Source organism: Bubalus bubalis, chromosome 13 (assembly GCF_019923935.1).
Source record: "Bubalus bubalis isolate 160015118507 breed Murrah chromosome 13, NDDB_SH_1, whole genome shotgun sequence".
Classification (NCBI taxonomy): Eukaryota; Metazoa; Chordata; class Mammalia; order Artiodactyla; family Bovidae; genus Bubalus; species Bubalus bubalis.
Window position 1 is genome coordinate 21,591,861 of NC_059169.1, and position 23,379 is coordinate 21,615,239.

The 23,379-nt window shown below is 40.8% G+C and overlaps 1 protein-coding gene and 1 non-coding gene across 4 annotated transcripts in view; both read right to left on the bottom strand.

The window, feature by feature from the left end:
* The window catches only part of GPC6 (glypican 6), a 1,252,059-nt gene that overhangs the window by 670,591 nt on the left and 558,089 nt on the right, over nt 1–23,379 (bottom strand). The window lies entirely within an intron of this gene.
* On the bottom strand, nt 8,944–9,016 carry TRNAE-UUC. The gene has a single exon. It is a non-coding gene; the product is annotated as a tRNA-Glu (tRNA).

The following is a 23,379-nucleotide window of genomic DNA, read 5'->3' on the forward strand; positions in this document are numbered from 1 at the left end:
ACACACACACACACACACACACACACACACACACACAATACCATTGGAGAACCTTTGCCTTATTCTTACCTATTTCTCCTGATATTGGTACTCTTCTATATGTGTACCAGGTATTATTCTTTGAAAGATAACCTGTAATTCTTAGATTTATAAAGGAAAGAAAAAAACCTGTTTGCAGCCCTGTATGACAAATTCCAGCGGAAAAGACTTGTGTAGCCTTTCCAATCCAGGGGATCATATCTACACACTGGGAAAATCTGAAGAAAAGCCTAGAAGTGTCTTTCTGTATAGAGTAGAAGAGTCCCACCTTTCATCAGTTCACACAGTTTGTCATTTCTCTGACATCGAGCTCTAAGGTGTGCAAGATGCCCTGGGGAAATCAGGGAAAGAAACGATCTCCAAGTTTTGTATTCACAGTTGCAAGGAACATCTCATCTGTGTTTGGCAAAAGGATAAAGGATTGCTCTCACCACACTCAAAAAAAAAGGAACACAGGGAACACTGCGGCAAAACACCATAGACTATATTAACTTAAGCCATTTAGGTGTTTGGGGGACAATAAAATCATCTCTCTGAAACTGAACCACAGAAGCTGGATCTCATCATATTGTAATGGACTTTATGAAACATAGGGGCTCTATCCACTACATAGTTGCATGAGTGCAACTTCAGGCAAGTGATATACGCTACTGCTACATGAATACTTTGAGGCTTTGTATTATTTTTCCAAATTGTCTCCAGAGTTAATATGAGTGATGAACATGGGATCAGTAATTTTTAACTACAGACACTAGAAAGAACTGAAGGAGCAAACCCGACATAGAATGTCATTGAGCGTGTTCAGTTCAGTTCAGTCTCTCAGTTGGGTCTGACTTTTTGCGACCCCATGAATCACAGCACGCCAGGCCTCCCTGTCCATCACCAACCCTCAGAGTTTACCCAAACTCATGTCCATCGGGTTGGTGATGCCATCCAGCCATCTCATCCTCTGTTGTCCGCTTCTCTTCCTGCCCCCAATCCCTCCCAGCATCAGGGTCTTTTCCAATGAGTCAACTCTTCGCATGAGGTGGCCAAAGTATTGGCGTTTCAGCCTCAGTATCAGTCCTTCCAGTGAACACCCAGGACTGGTCTCCTTTAGGATGGACTGGTTGGATCTCCTTGCAGTCCAAGGGACTCTCAAGAGTCTTCTCCAACACCACAGTTCAAAAGCATCAATTCTTTGGCGCTCAGCTTTCTTCACAGTCCAACACTCACATCCATACATGACCACTGGAAAAACCATAGCCTTGACTAGATGAACCTTTGTTGGCAAAGTTATGTCTCTGTTTTTTAATATGCTGTCTAGGTTGGTCATAATTTTCCTTCCAAGGAGTAAGCGTCTTTTAATTTCATGGCTGCAATCACCATCTGCAGTGATTTTGGAGCCCCCCAAAATAAAGTCTGACACTGTTTCCCCTGTTTCCCCATCTATTTCCCATGTTAAAAAAGGCTATTTTGAATATAAATTATTCTGCTAATATAAAAACTGTAATGAACCTTGATTGCTGCTGCTGCTGCTAAGTCGCTTCAGTCTTGTCTGACTCTGGGCGACTCCATAGATGGCAGCCTGCCAGGCTCCACCATTCCTGGGATTCTCCAGGCAAGAACACTGGAGTGGGTTGCCATTTCCTTCTCCAATGCATGAAAGTGAAAAGAGAAAGTGAAGTCACTCAGTTGTGTCCGACTCTTAGCGACCTCATGGACTGCAGCCCACCGGGCTCCTCCATCCATGGGATTTCATTCAGCTCAATGTATTCAGTTCCTCCACTGTGACAATACAACAATTGGCTCTTAGCAGGTTCCAAGGAGGTAGTCTCAGTCCTTTTTCTCCAGGGACATACAAAACTATGCATGGAAAACAATATGAGATGGAAAACTGTATTTGGCAGGTAAATATAAAATTTGCAAAACACACACACATACACACACACACACACACACACACACACACAAAACTGTAAAATAAGAAGCCTAAACTGAGAGTGAGATAAGTGAGATCAAAATCATCAACAACTTAAGGGGAAAAAAAAAAACAAACAACCCTGAAATGTTTATCTAAATTGTCTTTTAGAAAAGTGATTTGTTCAACTTGGATTTGCTGCAGTTCTTTGAGTTATTTGATAGAGTAAGACATGGCCATAGTCTCTCTGGACTTCAAGGCAAATGTATCCAGCCAACCCAGAAACTCAAAGCACACATCAAAGCACATCTTCCCATGGGAAGACTTGGCTCTGTAGACTCAATCATAAGCCATTGGCTTGGAATGGGATTCTTCTGGGCAGAGGTGAGAGCTAAGAAACGGAGGACAGTTAGCAGAGGAAACTGCAGAGAGTGACAGAAGTTGTTCTTGTTCTAGGACAGATACGCAGGGTCCCAAGAAAATCACCCGTGATGCCCAAGGGCCACATCCAAGCACGTGTACTGATGTCACCCCAACCTCAACAATAGTCTCTGAGCTGCTTTTGTTGCCTTTCCTCTGACTTCTCCAATACTTCAGTTGCTCAGTCGTGTCTGACTCTTTGCGACCCAAGAACTGCAGCACGCCAGGCCTCCCTGTCCATCACCAACTCCCGGAGTCCACCCAAACCCATGTCCATTGAGTCAGTGATGCCATCCAACCATCTCATCCTCTCTCATCCCCTTCTCCCCCCACCTTCAATCTTTCCCAGCATCAGAGTTCTCCAATGAGTCAGCTCTTCACATCAGGTGCCCAAAGTATTGGAGTTTCAGCTTCAACATCAGTCCTTCCAATGAACACCAAGGACTGATGTGCTTTAGGATGGATTGGTTGGATCTCCTTGCAGTTCAAGGGATTCTCCAATACTTAGCCCAATGCTTATCAGTTAGTACATACACAGTCACCATTTGCTGAGTGAATTATTTAATATACTTGCATGCATAGGAGCACCAGTTATTCTATAATATAAGACAGCCTATCTAAGAAATATCCTCCAGTTCACTCTCTTCATTTTGGTCCTCCAATTTTTTTTCAATATTTTGCTTTACTGCTGTTTGTGTATGTGTGTGTGTATAACTTAACAACTTAACAGAGATGTTAGGAAAATAAAAATCTGACAAAGGAACAACTTTCAATTCACTTGAAGGAAAATATTGACATTCATGAAACCAAACAAAGCTCTTGGTGCCCCTCTATCTTTAACATGCCTCTACCAGCAAAGAAAAGCACAGGGGTTAACAGATTTAGCAGGGAAAGCAGATTGTAGTCCCATTGACAGCTAGGAAATGAAATGACATCCAGTATTTGATGACTGCCCTCAATTAGCCTATGCAAAGCAAGAATTAATTACCAGCATTGAGAAAGCTCACCTCTGACTTCTCTTTCAAGATCTCACTTACACTGAGTGTTCCTCTGGTGTTATAAATGTAAGTCTAGTAGACTTGATAACTTGCTTTTCCCTTAAAATATTTTAATTTGAAGTAGTTTTTATTTAATATGGCAACCCATATTTGATGGCAGACAACTCTTAGCTAACCTAAGAAGCATAAATCTATATATAGATATAGATGTAGATAAAGATAAATAATATATGTGCTTAGTCCTGACTCTTTGTGACCACCAGGACTGTAGCCTGCCAGGCTCCTCTGTCCAAGGGATTCTCCAGGCAACACTGGAGTGGCTTGCCATGCCCTTCTCCAGGGGATCTTCCCAACCCAGGGATCGAACACAGGTCTCTGCATTGCAGGCAGATTCTTTACTGTCTGAGCCACCAGCGAAACCCATTTAGATTTATAGGAAAAGATATATGAATGAGTATGATTTACTTATATAGAATGTAATGGGCATTAGCGGTACCATTGCACGAATTAGCTCTGGAATTCTCAAGGCAGCAATTAAATGTATTAATGTAAACCTATAAAATAATTTTATTACTATACAGGGAAATAGATTATAAAAATAATCTCCGTATAGGTACAGATCCTATTTTTTGACATACTCCCCTAACAAAAGTTGTATATCTTTTTCCCAAGCTAGTAATGAAATAAAAGCAAATGAATCCCTAAAGCCATTCGCTTAATGAGATAATTTTGTTAAGCAAACAATAAAAACCTCATTGACAACAAAGACATCATGTCAGAACATACAGGAATGCCCAAATAAAAGGCTAGAATGTGATTTGCCTGCTTTCAGGGAGTAATCTGTGCAAATGGAAAGGCTTAGCTTGGTTTATCTAATATTAGTAGAAAGTATCAATCTTAGATAATGTAAGAGTTAAGAAATAGAAGCAAGTGTCAGAATGTAAGAAATATAAACACTGGGAAATGGAGAAAATATTTTTCCATTCCAAATAAAGTGGGCTTGGGAGAGGAAAGTGACATTTGTTTGAGCATCTAAATTCTAGCTCATGTGTGAGATCCTTTTCCCCATGGCTGTGCAATGATAACAGCATGGTACTAGTTAGAAAGCTAAACTCAAAAGCTACCAACTGGGCTGGGGTCAGAAGAGTAAGGAAATGAAACATGTATCTTTTTTGGAAGACCACTTAACCAGATGTGGGTTTAATTCCTAGCCTTTATTATTACAGGTATCATTATGGATAAAGAAACAAGATAGGGGTTGGTTATATGAGCAAATGTGCTTCATCATAATATTAACATAACTGTCCTATCCATTGGTCATTTTTTGGTGAAGAATGGCCCAAATCCCACTCATCTCCATAGCACTTGACATTTCTGAAAGTCAGCAGGGGAAAGGATGGGTTTAATGGTTTAAGAGGGACATGGTGAGCATGACTAAAAGGTTTTTATGTCATATATACGGCACAAGCATCACAACTGACTTAGTAACAGCCCACCATGTTTGGGGTTTTCCAAACTTGCTCTTAATGGAGCCAAGGGCAGAACTACAAATGTGTGCTGGTCTTAATAATGTACACTGAATATATTGAACATACTTTGAAAGATCAATTAGAGAAATGGACCAATAGATCCAGATATTAATTCTCTGTCCCAATATTGGGGACATTGGGGCTCAAAAGAGATGCTATGCACAATCTCTAAAGAAACTTTAATGAGGTAGTAAAAGAGAGTTGGTTGATCTGTCTTGGTCTCATTTATTTCATCTGTAAGATATGGATGTTTGTAGTGTCTATTTCAGAGTTGGCCTTAAAGTGCTCCAAACCCTGCCTGCACAAAGTGAGGATCCAATACACAAATGATGATTACTATGAATATTATTAATAAAACAAAATTCAGTCCCCTAATTCTTTAAAATAATGCTTTGAGAGATTACTTGCATTGTGTTTCCTTTTTTAAATACTTCTCTGTCAAAAGAGGTTTGGTTGTTTCTCCAGGCCAGTGCTCAATGAAAATGTAGAAAATAAAAGGTTTTAGAGGCAAATGAAACTGGATTGTGTTTTGTAAAAGGAGTTTATTGTTTCTGGCTGCAGCACTCCATTTTAAAAAGCCAATTATTTTCCCACACCAACAGTGAGCAAATAATGAGTCATACTGCAGAATTTTGTGACTTTTCAGAGAATTTTTTTTTGACAGCAATATATCTCTGAGTAACTTTAAAATTCTGTTGAAATTGGTTTGTTTAGACAATGTTCGCCAACTTCTGCCTTGGGTGTTAAGAGCGAGCCACTCAGTTTTAGCAAAGCAAGGCTGGGCTGACTGTTCTTGAATACAGCAATGTTGCAGTCTGCCCCAAAGTAAACAGAAATTGGCAATTTGAAAATGTCATCAACCCAGAGCTTTCAGAAGTGTTAAATATTTAACCATAGCTAATAGACTGCAAAGTAATACTTGCTTGGCCAAATACATGTGCTTTTCATTTCTCCCTGATCACACTTGGCATCATCTTTTTTGTAGCCTCACTCAGCATTTCAGAAGCAGAGGAGGCCAGAAGGTAGCAACAACCACCTGGTTCTAGAAAACTGAGAATTTAAGCTGAGGAGAGTGCTTTCGAATTTAGACTTTGGACCTGGGTTCAAATCTCAGACATGAAATCTGAACTCCATGTGACTTTCAGCATGTAACTCACTTCTGGAGGCTGTAGTTTCTGCACATGTGAAGTCTTGTAAGTGGTTTGAGAAATGATGTAACACAGTGCCAAGCACAGAGTGAGCCCCAAATTATTGGCAATAGGTATATAATTGTTTACTGTTGTGATTTTGTACTGTTTTTTAGTGTTGTTGTGCTGTTTATTGTTGTTGAGTTGTTGTGATATCAAGTATTTCCTTTCTCTGAACATTCACCTTTGTTCCTTCTCTTGGAATGCTCCTCCCTCCGGCTTTGCATGGCTATCCCTTTCTCAACCTTTCCTGTCTTACATTAGATGGCTTCTCCTCCTAGGGGCTTTTGCTGATCCTAATCTTTCTGGTTAAAGCAGCTGTTCTTTATCTCCCCACCACACTGACCCCAACCTCACTGCCCACTATGCCTTGGTTTAGTGCATTACCTGATTGTAACAAACTATATTAAGTATTTAGTTTTTAAACCTGTTGATGAGAGTCCCTTGGACTGCAAGGAGGTCCAACCAGTCCATTCATTCTAAAGGAGATCAGTCCTGGGTGTTCTTTGGAAGGAATGATGCTAAAGCTGAAACTCCAGTACTTTGGCCACCTCATGCAAAGAGTTGACTCATTGAAAAAGACTCTGATGCTGGAAGGGATTGGGGGCAGGAGGAGAACGGGACGACAGAGGATGAGATGGCTGGATGGCATCACTGACTCGATGGACGTGAGTTTTAGTGAACTCTGGGAGTTGCTGATGGACAGGGAGGCCTGGCGTGCTGCAGTTCATGGGGTTGCAAAGAGTCGGACACGACTGAGCGACTGAACTGAACTGAACTGATGGTCCTCTTGCAGTCAAGTGCAAAGTCCTTAAAGGAGGGATATTCTCTTTCTTTTTCACCATGAATTTCCAGAGCCCGAACAGGCCATGATTCCCTGGGACTTCTAAATAAATGCTTATTGATGAACCAAGTCTGATTATGAGGAGTGTACCTCTGTAATCACTTTTAAAATTTATGCATTAGGATGTTGCTCAGAGTACAGCATTATTAAAGAGAGTTCCTGAAAAAGTTAATCCATCACTAAGGCATTATACATGACTTTTACTAATTATAGCATTGAGTGTGTCATTAGTGTCTGGGATTCTGGTAAAAGTAATATGCTAAGGAGAGGTTGGAGAAAAGTGTATTATATTAGCATAACTTATCTCCTAATCAAGTTCAAAATATAAGACACTTTGTGATAACTTCCCTAAATGTTCCAGTGCTCTTAGGAATGGCTCCAAGAAGTGGGATACAGGGGAAGGTGACCAATAGTCTAGGAGAGTGGGAAGGGGTTAATAGCCCTCCTTTCTTCTTTTTCATGACAACTTGACCTTCAATGAATGTACTAGCACTCTGTTCCCCTGGTCACCTGATATATACTAACTATGTTACTTAGGAATAATATCTACAGGAAAAATGACCCAGATTGACAAATTAAGTCTAGTCTGGGAAGAACTAGAAATAAGTTATAAAAGTCTGGGATAGTCTTCCCAGTTTGGGGTGTCCTGGAATGTCCTGATTTTTCTGTCTCTTCTGCCCCTTGATTTATACAAGGGCAGCTATGCCCAGTGGTCTGCCAGAAACACTGGCTGCTCTGGGCCAGGAGGCATCTAAGCCAAAGTGGCTCTTAGGTCTTCCGGATTTGAACTTACCTCCCTGCCTCTGAGCTGTCTGTCACATGGCAAAAAGAGGTTGGTGCAGCTCTCTGAATGGCCACAGGACCTCCGCCTAAAGAGAATTCTTGAAGCGGCCACGCTTTCCATCTTACATCTTTCTAATGAATCTAAGGTCAAGGGCAGTTGTTATGGATTGAATGTGTATGTCCTCTCAAATTCATATGCTGAAGCCCTAACCCCCAGTGTGATGGTATTTGCAGGTAGGACCACTGGGAGGTAATTAGGTTTAGATGAAGTCCCAAAGGTGGGGCACCATCATGGGATGAGTGACTTTATAGAAGAGGAAGAGAGAGTAGCCCATTATCTCTCTGCTATGTGAAGACACAGTGAGAAGGTGGCCATCTGCAAGTTAGGAAAAGGACACTTGCCAGGAACTGAATCTGTGACCTTGACTTTGGATTTCTAGCCTCCAGAAATGTGAGTGATACATTTCTGTTGGTTAAATCACCCAGTCTTGGTACTTGTAATGGCAATCAGAGCTGATTAAGGACAGACTTTTGATAGTGCTCAGCAGTTGCTGAGAAGATACCTAGTGGGCAAAGCAGGACAGGGAATGGTTTCATGGCTACAGAAATCACAGATGATCCCGTGATCCACATGGTTAAGAATTTGTTTGCAGTTCAGGAGATATGGGTTTGATCCCTGGGTTAGGAGGATCCCCAGGAGAAGAGAATGTCTACCCTCTCCAGTATTCTTCTCTGGAGAATTCCACGGACAGAAGAGCCTGGCAGGCTACAGTCCCTGGAGTTGCAGAGTCAGACATGGCTAAGTGACTAACACTTCCACTTTTTCACTTTTACTAATCAAAGGACATAGATTGAGACTGACTAGGATGAGAAAACCATGAGAGAGAAGGCTGCTCCAACTTCTGATTAGCCAAGAAGTTTGGCAGAGAGGTGAGTGCAGGGAATCTCTGTAGACAGACAGCAGTAAGTGAGACACAGGAATATGAATGACTATTTTGAAACTATTTCTTGCAGTATAGAAGCTAAATAAAGTAGTTGAGCTGTATACAAAGGCTCAATAATACACGAGTGAGAGTGACATTTTAATACTCTAAAACTATCTTCACGTCTTATTCTCTACCTCTCATTATTTATTAGCTAAATTCTGTGCAAAAGTGCTTTATTTGTAAGGATATACAGTGTCCTGTCATGGAAAATATTATTATTATTAATTGGCTGTGCTGTGTGGCTTGTGGGATCTTGGTTCCCTGATGAGGAATTGAACCTAGGTTCCTGGCAGTGAAAGTACCAAGTCCTAACCACTGGACCACCAGGGAATTCCCTATCATGGAAGATATTAAAGGGAAAATGTCTCACCATGGAAGCAGTGATTCTGATATTTGACATGACTCCTTTTCCTAGCACTCTAGTCATTCCTAAAGACAGCAGATTCTAATAAAAAAAGGATGGAGGAGGCAGTCAAAAGAACTCCAGCTTCTGGGCAGGATCATACAACCCCTCAGAACGATGCTGTGGTAGGGGTTCTGTGCCCCTCTGCTGCTTAGGAGATGGGTCCCCACCTGAAGAGTGAAGAGCAGGATGTGACTGGCAAAGCCAGGGCAGGACTGACATCCTGAAATTCCAGTATTGTTACAGGACTGTCTACCCAAGCTTCTTTCTTCTTGTTTCTCTTCCTTCTGTACATACTGAAGGAATATAATATTTATATTTATTTATAATATAATATTTATAATATTCCCCAAACTCACCTCTCCTTATTTCACTCTGCTCTCAAATGGTGCCTCACTGCCCACCACCAGATGTACAAGGTCAGGCCTTCCCACTGAAATCCTTCATTTCTATCCATGAAGACTTCATATTAAGCTAAATGCTACACTATACACCAGACAGAGGGGAACAAGTGGGAGGTATAGGCTTGTGCTGTTGCAAATTTGAACACATTGAGAAAGCCCAAAATGTGAGCAATGCCGGTATCTTTGTGAAGAAGGAAAATAAAGGACACAGAACTAAGGACTCATCTTACAGTTATAGAGCATTAGTTGACTCCATTACTATTTTTTTTTATCATTAGTAATATTTCAGCAATAATTTTGGTGCTTAGATCTCAAAGACCACTGAACAAGGACATGCAATGAAGATAATACCCAAAAGCATACTGTGAGATGTGGTATGAATTCTCTCTCCACAATATCACTTGTGAGTGATCATGCAGAACTTTGGCAACTTGGTTCCACTCTCTCTCCAGAGTCCTAATCTTTTTCAGACTAAACAGGCTGCAAGAAACTCTGAACTTCTATTGTCAGCCCTAATCCAAGTATGATGCCTCCCATGCTTAACATTCATAAGGATTGGGAACTTTTACATTTTCCTTATTTGGTAGTTGAATATTTTGATGATTTTTCTACAGCCACCCATATTCCCATCCTATCAACTAAACATCTCATGTAGTTGACCTTTAAAAGTTATGCATTTTGATAGCTCAGTTGGTAAACAATATGCCTGCAATGCAGGAGACCCCAGTACGATCCCTGGGTTGGGAAGATCTGCTAGAGAAGGGATAGGCTACCCACTCCAGTATTCTTGGGCTTCCCTTGTGACTCAGCTGGTAAAGAATCTGCTTGCCACACAGGAGACTTGGGTTTAATCCCTGGGTTGGGATGATCCCCTGGAGAAGGGAAAGGCTACCTACTCTAATATTCTGGCCTGGAAAATTCCATGGACTGTATAGTCCATGGGGTTGCAAACAGTCAGACATGACTTTGCAACTTTCACTTTCTCAATTTTAGTCTAAAGGGTAAACAAACAAACAAACAATGAACCGCATGCCTAAGTGTGAACCAAGACACCAAACCTGTCATCCTGAGACTCTTCAAAGCCCAAAGACTTCTGTCTGGTCTTTAATGAAGCCAAATTGCAGCAGAGACTCCCTGTCACTTGTGAGACAATGAGATGATACGGGAGACAACGCCAAAAAGTAGCACTGCCCTGCATCTTCAATTAGCCATGAAGGGAAAATGAGACAAAGAGTCATGTATAATTTAGAGGCTAGCTCTCTGGTTCTTCCTGCTGTGGGAAGTTTTTCACCGAGGAAGGAAGCGTGATCTAGTGCAATGAACAGACCTGGGGGTCAGTCATCTAGGGTTATGTTTCCAGTCAGCTCCCTGACTTACTTTATGACCTTGTAGGCTGCTTCATTTCTATCGAAGAGATGAAAACAACTTGTATTTATAGATTACATGTTTGGTTATCCTGGGCAGGGGCAATGCCAACAGTCCTTTGATATGTGTTACTATTAGGTTTAGTACAAAAGACCTTGGTGATGAACAAAGATGTTGGTGTTTGAAAATAAAAATGAGTTTCAAAGCCTGGGAGGAAAAGATGACAAAGAGTACTTTAATGAGGTTACAAGGTATCTCCTTTTCTACCTAGAGAGTTGTGCTTTGTTTTGTGTTTTAATTAGTCAGCAAACTGTAAACCATGCTCACGATGAGAGCTGTTTAAGTAAGTATCAAATAAGACTGCAACCTTATTTGACCAAGAAAGTATGTGGGCGTAAAGGATTTATTTTCCAGAAGAAGTGGGTCTTTGTCTACTAAGAACCTTAAGGTGCAGTGCTGAGAAAACTTAAGAAGTTGGAAAGCTGACTTGGGCAAGCAAATTTCAAATAGCGGTTGTTGGATCTCTGAACAGATATCTACTGAAAAAGAAATCATCAGACTCTACAGAAGAACCCAGAAAGAAGGCAGATAGAATCCTACTCCTGCTATGAAGAGTGTGGAGAAGCAAGGGCTAGAGGAGGCCAGAGGAGGATGGTGGGCAGAGGAGCCTGGGCAAGGAATCCCCTTCGTAAGGCAGAGAACCTCGGGAGGGACTGAAGGAGGAGCAGTAAGTCGAGACCACTGTTAGGCTCTGACTCGGGCAAGGTGGGCTTTTCTGAAGGTTCTCCTTCTGAACCATAGTTTTACATCTCTCCTTTAAATTCTTATTCAGCAAAGTAACATAAAAAACCTAATCAGGGTCACACCTTGTGAACCCATTACTTGTACTTGTCCACTCTTGACCTGAGGAAAGGTGGTACCCACAGTGAGGAAAGGGCAGCCAAGAGTTCCTCATCTGGGAGTCCATCCCCTGAAGAAAAGCAAGCCCTTAGTGGAGTCTGAGCTTTGCAGTTGGCTGACTGGGTTTCCTCTATTGTAGGGCTCAAGATAGCTTACTTCTTGGCCAGCAAACTATGGAAGAGCCTGTAACCACTACCTTTAGAGGATTCCTGCTGCCTCTTTCCAGCCTTCACGGATTGGCCTGGTGCCAACCTGATGCCAACCAGTCTTCTCAGAAACTCCAGGTCTGTGGGAGGCAGAAGCTCGGCTACACCTGGAAAACCCTTAAGATCATGAAAGAGAAAAGCAGGCACTAGGGTGTGCCCATCTGTGGCTCCGAGCATGCCCTGTTCCTTTATACAGAGTTCCTGAGTACAATAGCGGCTGCTCCCCTGTCCCACCCAACTTCTCTCCACCTTAGAGCTGGTGTTCTGAGGGGTTAGCTGGTCCCTCTGAGGATGGATGTTTGGAGACAGCTCGTGAGCAAGCAGCCCTCCAGTCAAAGGCTTAGTCAATACTCAGGTTTCAAATCAAGAGCTGAGAACAGTGTACAGATTACAAATCTCTAGAAAACGGCCTTTCCTCACCAACACCTCCACCCCCTCTCCCCCTACTGCCCCCAGAAAAGCAGAGAAATCAAACAGCCTCAAGAGGCATAAGAGAGAAAGCAAGAGCCTTAGGATTCAGAGACAAATTTCATCTCCTAGTTAGGTTTCTGGAAAGAAGTAAGCAAATGTCATATTAACTGTCCACAACTTGGCTATAAGTATTCTATGGAGAAGCCACTGAGGAAAAAGAACAGTCGACTATGACCAGCTTGGATGTGAGGGTTCACTTAGGGAACCCTGAAAGGCATGCACGCTACCCGGCTGCGAGGGATCCATGCCAGCAGTTTCAAGGCTGTACCCGGTTTGGTCAGAGGTTCCTAACAGTTTCCTCCCACGTGATGAAGGCAGGCGCTTATTGCAGAGGGGCCTAGGAGAGTCCAGGCTCCGTCTCACCACCTTGAAAAACATACTTGACGAGGAGGAGCGTGAAAAGGTCATCTTAAAGAAAGCGAACTGAGGGGGCTGAGACTCAGAGCTGAATTTGAGAGAGGAAGTCAGGAGAATACAGCTTGAAACACTCAGGCCCTCATTTGTTTCTGTGATTAGGATTATCCTTCCTGTTGTTCTTATTGTTGTTATTGTTGTTGAGTAGCTAAGTCGTGTCCGATTCTTTCACCAACCCAATGACTATAGCCCATCAGACTCCTCTGTCCATGGGATTCTCCAGGCAAAAATACTGGAGTGGGTTGTCATTTCCTTCCTTCCCATCCAGGGATTGAACCCATGTCTTCTGCTCATTATTTACCACTGGGCCACCAGGGAAGCCCTTACCTTCTTGGGAGATGGGCAAAACATTTTACCTCCCCAGAAGTGATCACACAAGCATGAGTCGACGTGTCTAAGCAATATCCAGGTTGAATACCTTCTGCCCAAGGCCTGAGACAGCCATGGCCTTTAGCACCATCACCAAAGTGCTCTCCTCCTGGCCCCTCTTCATCTCAAACATCTGCTCTTACTTTTTGAAGAATGTCTTCAGGATCTTCCAAGGTCAAGTCGTGGAAAAGGGGGGCAGGTAACCTGAAATAGCACCATCTTAACCTGGTTGCCTTCTCAAACAGGTGGCTGATCAATCAAAACACTAGGGCTAATTTTCAAAGACAGGACTGTGCAAACACATAACAGAAAGCATGTCTCCTGGAGGACCCCAGGACCAAAAATCTTCAGTCTATGAAACTCAGAGAACAGAAACATCACCACCAGTGTGCTGGACAAAGCGAAAAGCCCATCCATAAGGAGAACCTGGCTTCCGGTAACACCAGTAGCTTGTATGACCTGATTTGAGACTAGCCAATCAGCTTCCAACTTTGATTTTCCCCTTAACTCCTTAAATTTCACCTGAAATCCTGGATAGAGGAAACTGATTTGAACCCTGTCTCTGGTCTCCTTTCTGGTGGACCTAAGAATAAAGCTGTTTGCTTTCTCAAAAGCCATCACTGCAGTCCTGGCTTCTATGTGTGTCTTGCTGGGTAGCATCTCTGCTGCTGCTGCTAAGTCACTTCAGTCGTGTCCGACTCTGCGCAACCCCATAGACAGCAGCCCACCAGGCTCCCTCGTCCCTGGGATTCTCCAGGCAAGAACACTGCAGTGGGTTGCCATTTCCTTCTCCAATGCATGAAAGTGAAAAGTGAAAGTGAAGTTGCTCAGTCGTGTCCGACTCTTAGCCACCCCACGGACTGCAGCCTACCAGGCTCCTCCATCCATGGGATTTTCCAGGCAAGAGCAACATTGCCTTCTCCACCTCTAAGCCTCTACAAAACTGCTGAACTGGCCCATTTCTCCAGGAGCAGACCCTCGGAATGCAGAGAGAACAAATTCCCTTAGCACACTAGCAAATGGTTTGGAGGATATGGTATTTAATGTCTCAGCTCAAAGAAATAATGGCATGTAACAGACCAGTTGCCAGCTTAGTAGCCCAGTGAAAAATCTCCTTTACTAAAGATTAGTATCTCAAGAAGCCAAGAAGGAAATACCTGTGGGTGTACAGAAAGTGAATTAATGCTAATATTTATTGACCACTTAGTATTAGGCACTATATTAAGTGCTTTACCTATTTTATTTCATGTAATTCTAAAGTTAATGTTCCAAGATGGCTGCTGTTATTTGTCTTTACCCATGGCATAATTGAAGCATGTCTGAATAATCAAAAAGGCAAGTAATATATCTATTTATTTTATATCCATACAGATGCAGTTTAAAAAAAAAGTTTATATATTTTAATTGGAGGATAAATACTTTATAATATTGTGATGGCCTCTCCATACATCAGCATGAATCGGCCATAGGCATACATGTGACCCCTCCCACTTCCCTCCCCATCCCATCCCTCCAGGTTGTCACAGAGCAACAGCTTTGAGTTGCCTTCATCATACATCAAACTCCCACTGCCTGCCTATTTTAATGTATATATTTCAATGCATTCAATGCAATCCTTATCAAACTACCAACAGTATTTTTTACAGAAATAGAATAAATAATTTCACAATTTGTATGGAAACACAGAAGATCCCAAATAGTCAAAGCAATCTTGAGAGAAAAGAATGGAACTGGAGGAATCAACCTTCCTGACTTTAGACTATATTACAAAACTACAGTCATCAAGACTGTATGGTACTGGCACAAAAACAAAATATAGACCAGTGGAACAAGGTAGAAAACCTGGGGATAAATCCAGGCACCCAAGTGTAGGGCATTTAAAGAACAAGTAGGATTCAAAGACAGAAAGTAGATGGACTTTGTTTTGGTTCTGGTCTTTGCCAATAAATAAGGTGAGCAACTGTTCCAGTCTGCAAAGGTCTGTCTTGGATTTAGCATACAGCGTGGGATATTCCTCAGAAAGATCAACCATTCCCTACCACCAAAACTAAGTTGTTTTCAGCTACTTGTCTAGTATATTCAAAAATCTAAGCTCCTGAAAGTCTAGGATAGAGGCTAAGCATTTTTGGTTGTACTACATTTCCCATGTCATGCTAATGGTGAAAAAAAGTGACTTAATTTCCATCTGGTGGAGGTGCCAAACCACACCTAACATAACTATAGCATGAAAGCAAGGGCAATGCTGCCCAGGGTCCCTTTTGGGGTCCTTCAAGATAGTTCCCCCCCCACCACACCCACCCCCTGCCACAATGCTCACTGAGCTCAGAAAAGATCCAAGTTAATTTCTGGAGAACACAAAGTCTTTCTAATGCCAGATCATTAGAAATAGAAAATAAAGGAAATTTGCAGCATATCTTTGGTGCATCTCGAGATTGCTGACAATGTCCAGTCTGTGTTCAGAGAACAGAAAATGAGTGATGTAAAGAAACCTTCATGAGCACTGCCTTTTTGGACTCCTTTAACTCATGACAGAAGCTAGGGAATGAATGTGAGAATGTATGTGAGTATGTGTGTTTATGTTGATAATGTCCTGGTTGCTAATGTCTTAAATTAAGAAAAATCAATATATTTTGGTTTCCTGAATTTCACCTGGTTTCCTATTTAAAAATTGTCTGTGTTAAGCCTAGACAGGGCTTCCCTGGGGAGCTCAGCTCTAAAGAATCTGCCTGCAATGTAAGAGACCAGGGTTCAATCCCTGGGTTGGGAAGATTCGCTAGACAAAAAAATGGCAACCCACTCCAGTACTCTTGCCTGGGAAATTCCATGGACAGAGGATCCTGGTGGACTAGAGTCCACAGAGTCCACAAAGAGTCAGACATGACTGAAGTGACTTAGCACAAGCCTGAACAAAGTCAGTGTAGAGACCAAGACAATGATTCTAGCCTGCAAAAAAAAAAAAAAAAAAAAAAGCAAGTGCAGAATACAAGAGAAAAATGTTAATTAACAGACTGCTAGTGACTATATAACATCCAGCTGAAGACTAGCAGGGGGGTACTCTTTCTGCCTCCTGATGCCTATGTCAGAAGGTTTCTCTATCTCCTTTATACTTTAATAAAACTTTATTACACACACACACACACACACAAAATATATGGAAGGGGTGAGGCTGGAGAAATTGGTGGGCAAGCAGATATCAAGTGAAGGTGACTGAGAGGAAAAAACAGCTGGTAGGCAAGGGACCAAGAAGCAGCAGGGAGGTGGAGGGGTCCTACACGACTCTGAACATCTCTCCTCCTAGAAACCTTTGTGACATTCTGGGGTCCCTAATCTGCCATGTGTAGCAGTCACTACAGTTTGTGTTTCTCTACAACCTGGATTATTTTACCAGCTATTTAACAAGACTAAACAAATGGTGTTAACCTCAGAAAGCACAGTACATTCTGTTTATAGACGCGTACATTCCTTCCTACTATTAAACTGTGATAACCTTTGGCAAGAAATATATACTCCTCTGCTCTGTCTTCTCTGAGAAGAAATTTTCTTTCTGTTCTCACATGATCACTGAAGAAACAAAGACTACCATATTTAGTGGAAGACAAAAGGGCATGCTGTTAGAAAAATATTGACTTAGAAAACCTTATCCCTGAGAAAAAGATTGTTAACGAGATGAGCCAATGAAAAATTCCCAGCGAGATTTATAGAACTTAGAAACTTTTTTTTTTTTTTTGCCGATGTTCACATGTCACTTTAAGTTGACCCAGAGCATTAAATCCAGGCTAATTTTAGCTCGTTACTATATTTTTAGAATTAAGGGCTTAAATACCACTATTGTAGTGAAAAAAGTAAGGTATGAAGCTGCCTGGTTGGAATCTGGTAAAAGAGCATCCTGTTTTGAAAGAAATTTCCCATAAACACTCCTTTTACTGAATCACTCTTTCAGCATGTCCCTTCCTCTGTTTTGCCTCATTACCATTTTTGCAACACATGTCTTGTTCCCTAGAGTTAAAGTGCACTGAGGAGAGAGGAGGTATCTGATTCATTCATTCATTCATTCCATCATCAACATTTACTTAGTAGCTGGTATGTGTCAGGCTTAATTCTAGAGCCTGGAATACAATGGTGAATGAAAACACAGTCAGTGAATCACATGCACAGGCTTGGGGATGGAGGATTGGTAGTGAACAAGAAACCATGATGCCACCTCTATACGCTAAGGAATGGATAAACTTAACGGCTCTAAGGACCTAATCTTAAATGGTTAAGGAAGGATTCACAGGGAAACTGACACTTAAGCAGAGTCAATTGTTTTGCAGGTTAGTAATAGTACTCCAAGCCCTAGGGGTGGGAAGACCAGCGCTGGCCATGGACAGGGCACTTGTCGAATAACAGTCTTGCAGTCAAGGCACTGGTGGGTCCTGAGGTCATGGTCTCCACCGAGCACTTGGCTTTGTGCAGTGGACAAGGCATTCACGCAACACCATGAGATGAATTAAAGTAACAAAAACTGGACTTCCCTGGTGGGTCAGTGGTAAAGAATCCCCTTGCCAAAGCAGGAGACATGAGTTTGATCCCTGGTCTGGGGGGGATCCCACACGCCACAAAGCAGCCAAACCTGTGGGCCACTACTATTGAGCTCGTGCTCTAAAGCCCAGGAGCCGCAACTACTGAGTCCCTGTTCCCTAGAGCCCATGCTCTGCAACAGGAGAAACCACCGAAATGAGAAGCCCACACACTGCAACTGGAGAGTAGCTCCCACTCACCGCAACTAGAGAAAGGCCTGAGCAGTGACAAAGACCCAGCACAGCCAAAATAAATAAAATTATTACAAAATACATAGAATTGCCAACGTCCACCTAGATCAAACTGCATATGAAGAAACATTAAAACTATCCTTCAGATACCTGTTTTTTTTTTCTTTCTTATTTCTTTTTTTTAAATTTTATTTATTTTTAAAATTTACATAATTGTATTAGTTTTGCCAAATATCAAAATGAATCTGCCACAGGTATACATGTGTTCCCCATTTTGAGTACAGCCGCTTCATAGTGCAGTTAGTTTCTGCTGTACATCAAAGTGTATCAGCCACACATAGACATATATCCCCTCTTGCTTGCATTTCCTTCCCATTCAGGTCACCACAGTGCATTAAGTGAATTTCCCTGTGCTATATTTTTAAGGGCTCAAATCATTCTTTGTTTTCTTATGCTCTTTATTCTTCTCTAGTTCTTGTTACCCAAGAGCTTAAGAAGCTAAATCAGTGAGGAAAGGAGTTTACTAAATTTTCCCTTGAAGATGAGTTACATTTGTTTAGCAACAGAAATCTGAAGGACATCAGATGATTCCTCATCTGTGTTCTATACATGCATGAGTTGAAAGTTGGAATAAACATTTTTTAAGCTCAGCAAATTTCCCCCTCTGAGGCGGCCAGATGTTCCAGCTAAACACTAAGCTGGTGGTTAGTAATCAGGCCCTTCTTTGATGGCAATCAGTTTTTAGTGATCAGGGAAAGAGTGTTTCCAATAACTCTTCCTTCATTTATGAAATAGAGTATACACTTAATTTGTATCAGCGATACATTGGAGCAGGCATTTGCCATTTGCTTGTAAAAATAAAGCCTCCACAGCCATTCCACAAATGAGCCCAATGGAGTTATTTTAGCTCCAGACTGCAACTAATTTTGATTGAAGACATTTTTCTGACTGATAAGGATTCCAAAAATATTTTTATTCTGAGGCAATATACACTAAATACAAACTTAAAAAAAAAAAAGTGACTCAGAACACTGAAAAAAATACACTCCCAAGTTAGTTTCTCCCCCCAGTGTTTTAATATTCCTTGGTATAGAACTGCAGCTCATTTTGCTTTAGTTCTTTCAACAAAATACAATTTTCTGGTGGAGCACTTGTTGCTTTTTCATGGTGTATTAAGTGGAAACTCTGAGTCCAAAATACAGCTGCTCCTGCTCTGATAAGCAGCCAAAATTATCTCCAGAAGGCGTACCTTCATTACGGCACATCACTTTTCAGACAGCCGCTTCCCAGTCATATAATGCTTGGCATACTGATTATATACAAAGTAACAATTATGTCACTGAGGATAAATGTTCGAGAAATGATATCAACACTAGTTCCAGGGAGCTTAGGCCAAGTCACTGCAGAATAAACCCAATGTTGTCACCACTGAGGAAAAAAATAGTACACCCTTTGTTGTTCAGTCTCCAAGTCCTGTCTGACTCTTTGCAACCCCATGGACTGCAGCACACGAGGCTTGCCTGTCCTTCACTATCTCCTGGAGTTTGCTCCAACTCATGTCCATTGAGTCAGGGATGCCATCCAACCATCTCATCCTCTTTTGCCCACTTTTCCTCCTGCCCTCAATCTTTCCCAGCATCAGGGTCTTTTCCAAGCACACTGGGTATTGTTTTTTGATGCATCAGGGGTGTCCACTGAGCTAAAATGAGAGATCCAAACTGAGCTGATGCTTTTTGCTACCAGTAACAATTAGATTTATTTGGTCTTCAGTTAAGCTTAAAGAGATAAATGCACGTAGCTTGGCTTTATGAGAATGAAGTTGGTCATAGGAAACACTGTTGTATAGGACTGTGTTAAAAATGTCCCCAAAGTGTTTATTTTGTAATAATCAGATCAGATCTGATCAGATCAGTCGCTCAGTCATGTCCGACTCTTTGCGACCCCATGAATCGCAGCACGCCAGGCCTCCCTGTCCATCACCAGCTCCCGGAGTTCACCCAGACTCATGTCCATCGAGTCAGTGATGCCATCCAGCCATCTCATCCTGTCATCCTCTTCTCCTCCTGCCCCCAATCCCTCCCAGCATCAGAGTCTTTTCCAATGAGTCAACTCTTCGCATGAGGTGGCCAAAGTACTGGAGTTTCAGCTTTAGCATCATTCCTTCCAAAGAAATCCCAGGGCTGATCTCCTTCAGAATGGACTGGTTGGATCTCTTGCAGTCCAAGGGACTCTCAAGAGTCTTCTCCAACACCACAGTTCAAAAACATCAATTCTTCAGCACTCAGCCTTCTTCACAGTCCAACTCTCACATCCATACATGACCACAGGAAAAACCATAGCCTTGACTAGACGAACCTTTGTTGGCAAAGTAATGTCTCTGCTTTTGAATATGCTATCTAGGTTGGTCATAACTTTCCTTCCAAGGAGTAAGCGTCTTTTAATTTTAATATAAATTTATTTATATTATTTATTAAATTTATTAAATTAATAATTTTATTAAAATTTATTAAATATAAATATAATTTATATTTATAATTTATAAATTTATAAATTATAATTTATATAAATATAAATTTAATATAAATTTAATATAAAATACAAATTTAATTTGTAATAATACTTATGGCAAATATCTCAATAGTTTTAATTATGATTTGATGATGAAAATGTCTACATGTCTTTGAATCATCTTTCCTTCTCCTTCCCCAGATTCAAGTTCACTGAAAATAATTTTTCTTGGACATAATGTAATATTCTATAAAAATGATCTTCTGGTTTAATTAAATTATTTATCTTCACTTTTTAACAAAGGAAAAGTTTCAGATGGCCTCCCAAGGTATATATGCAAAATCCATTATGACATGCACCACAATCCAGCCAGATTTCTAAGTACTTAGTAGATTTCAACAAATCTCCTTCAATTTTGTTAATTTCACTGAAAAGAAAAAAAACAGTTTGATTCTAATGATCCACTACTTTTGCTGCATGATGGTCTGCAAGCAGTTGTTACAAATTTAAGAGTTGAATAGGAACAGAAATCCTGCACTAGAACCAAAGTAATTTAGAACATAGGCTTTTCCATCCTAACCTCAAACCTTTGTATGGGGTTGAGTGAGCCATCAAAGGTTCATGGCAGGTGTTTGTGTGTCAGCTAATACTGACTCATTTCTCACTGAACCGATGTGGCCCTCACATGTAGGAGACAGAGTTACATTTGGTCTAAGTGGCTGACTTTTACAAATGCTGACTTTTTTCTATTGTATCAAGAAGTTAGCTTGCAAGAAAAGTGATACGACTTGAGAATAGTACCATGTTATTCTTGGAGGCACAGGTCTGTTCCATGAATTGAAAGTGCTTCCACCAGGGATAACAGCAATGATTTCACATTTATGAAGTCGATACTGAAATCAGGTAAGATACCTGTGAGAGTCATTAATTGTGCTGTATCTCTGTCTCTCTGAGGTACCATATAAGTCACCATTGTGAATTTTTTTTAATGGTACCATAATTGCCCCCTAAAGATTAATCTACACTAAGAGAGATGCATGTAACCTGAGCACATACTAATATAGTAATAAGACTTTGTCTTCTCAATATGATTCTATCCTCTTCAAGAAAAATGAGTGGAAATGTAGGTTATACTCATCATACTTCTAAAAAAAATTACAATCTAAATAACATATATTAATGTAAGGGGAATAAAATTTATATTCTTGTACATCTTATTCAAAAACAATTAAATATGTTCAACAGTTTCTCCACGGGATTTTCCTGATCCAGAGATTGAACCCAGGTCTGCTGCATTGCATGCAGATTCTTTACTGTCTGAGCCACCAGGGAAGCCCCAATACATCTTTAGCAAATGTGATACATGGTAATATGTATTTGTAGGCATGGAGATTTCTGATACTTAAAACTAAACAAGTTGTCCCTCCAGGGAACATAAGAACTTTGTGATGAAAAGACTGTATTTCTTTATTTTTATATTGCTTCAGTAAACAGATAATGGTCAATGGCCTATACAAGCATGCATCTATTCCAACTACATACACATCTAGATACATCTAAATGCACTTAAGAAAACATATGCTGATTACATGTTTTTAGCTTCTATTCTGACATGAGTTGGGTAAACTCCAGGAGCTGGTGATTGACAGGGAAACCTGGCGTGCTGGGATTCATGGGATCGCAGAGTCAGACACAACTGAGCGACTAAACTGAACTGAACTGAACTTTCTCTGAATGACTTAATACTAGAGTTCCAGGATTGTAATTTTTTTTCCTTGTACTCTTGAATGTTGCCTTGACCCATTCCATAATTAACCCCATACAATGGCTATTAACATAAATTTGTCATTAACCTGGTTATAGCTGGCTTTCAGTGTGTGTGTGCATGTGTATGTCTTTTTATATTTATTCTCCTAACAAATAAATTTAATGTGTAAAACAAATTGCTCAAAAAATCACTGCAACAAACACACCAGAGGGTCTCAATTTTGTTGGCTCATCAGTGGCACTAATTAATTTATCCCTAGTAGCTATGAACCAAACACTACACTGTAGTTAAAAAAAAAATGTTCAGACCTAGCAAGGTCCATTTTAAAAACTAACTCACATAAAAAAATTATATATAAAAAAGGCATGTTAAAAACTAAGCAAAATCAAATACAACAAGATATTATCATCACAAAGCATCTCAAAATCACGGTTTATTGTTTCATAGAAAAAAGACAGTGCTTTGTATTATTAAAGGGTTCTGATTTTTTTAGAAGAAGGAGAATATCTGTAGCCAAATGGTCTGTTATTCATTAAAGCTTGGATGTTTGAGACTAAAAATCAAATGAGAAGCTGAAATGTTTGAAAGAGACCAAACAGACTCACTGGACTTCAGGTGATTAGGTGACAGGCCAGGGAAGAAAGCATTGAGATAAATCCAAAGGGATCCTTAGATATCACCTTTGATGCAGTGAATGGATCACATTAAAACAATGGTACAGACAATGGTTCAAGCCATTGTGTGAGGAATCTGCACAATAGATTCCTCACACAATAGGCTGTGTGTAATACACGGTCATGGATGAGCTCAAAGAGACAGTCTTGTAGGTTTCCAAAATGGCCTAGAAATGAAGGATAAAGGAGGTGAAGTCTTAGACAACAATTCCAACATCTCAAATCTTAGCAAGAAGGTGAACACAGCAACATGGTTCTAGAAGAAGATTGTTCGTTTACAAAGTTCATGTATTCTGTTTGACAGATTTTAATTTTAAAAACCACAAGATGTCTCATATGAGATGGGAAATGATGGGACTTTGGAGAAGACAGGATCCAGAAGATCTTTGCAGACTCTATTTTAGAAAACTTTGTTTATTGAAAACTCCTCAAATGACATCTTGTTGTTGAGAGAGTCAGT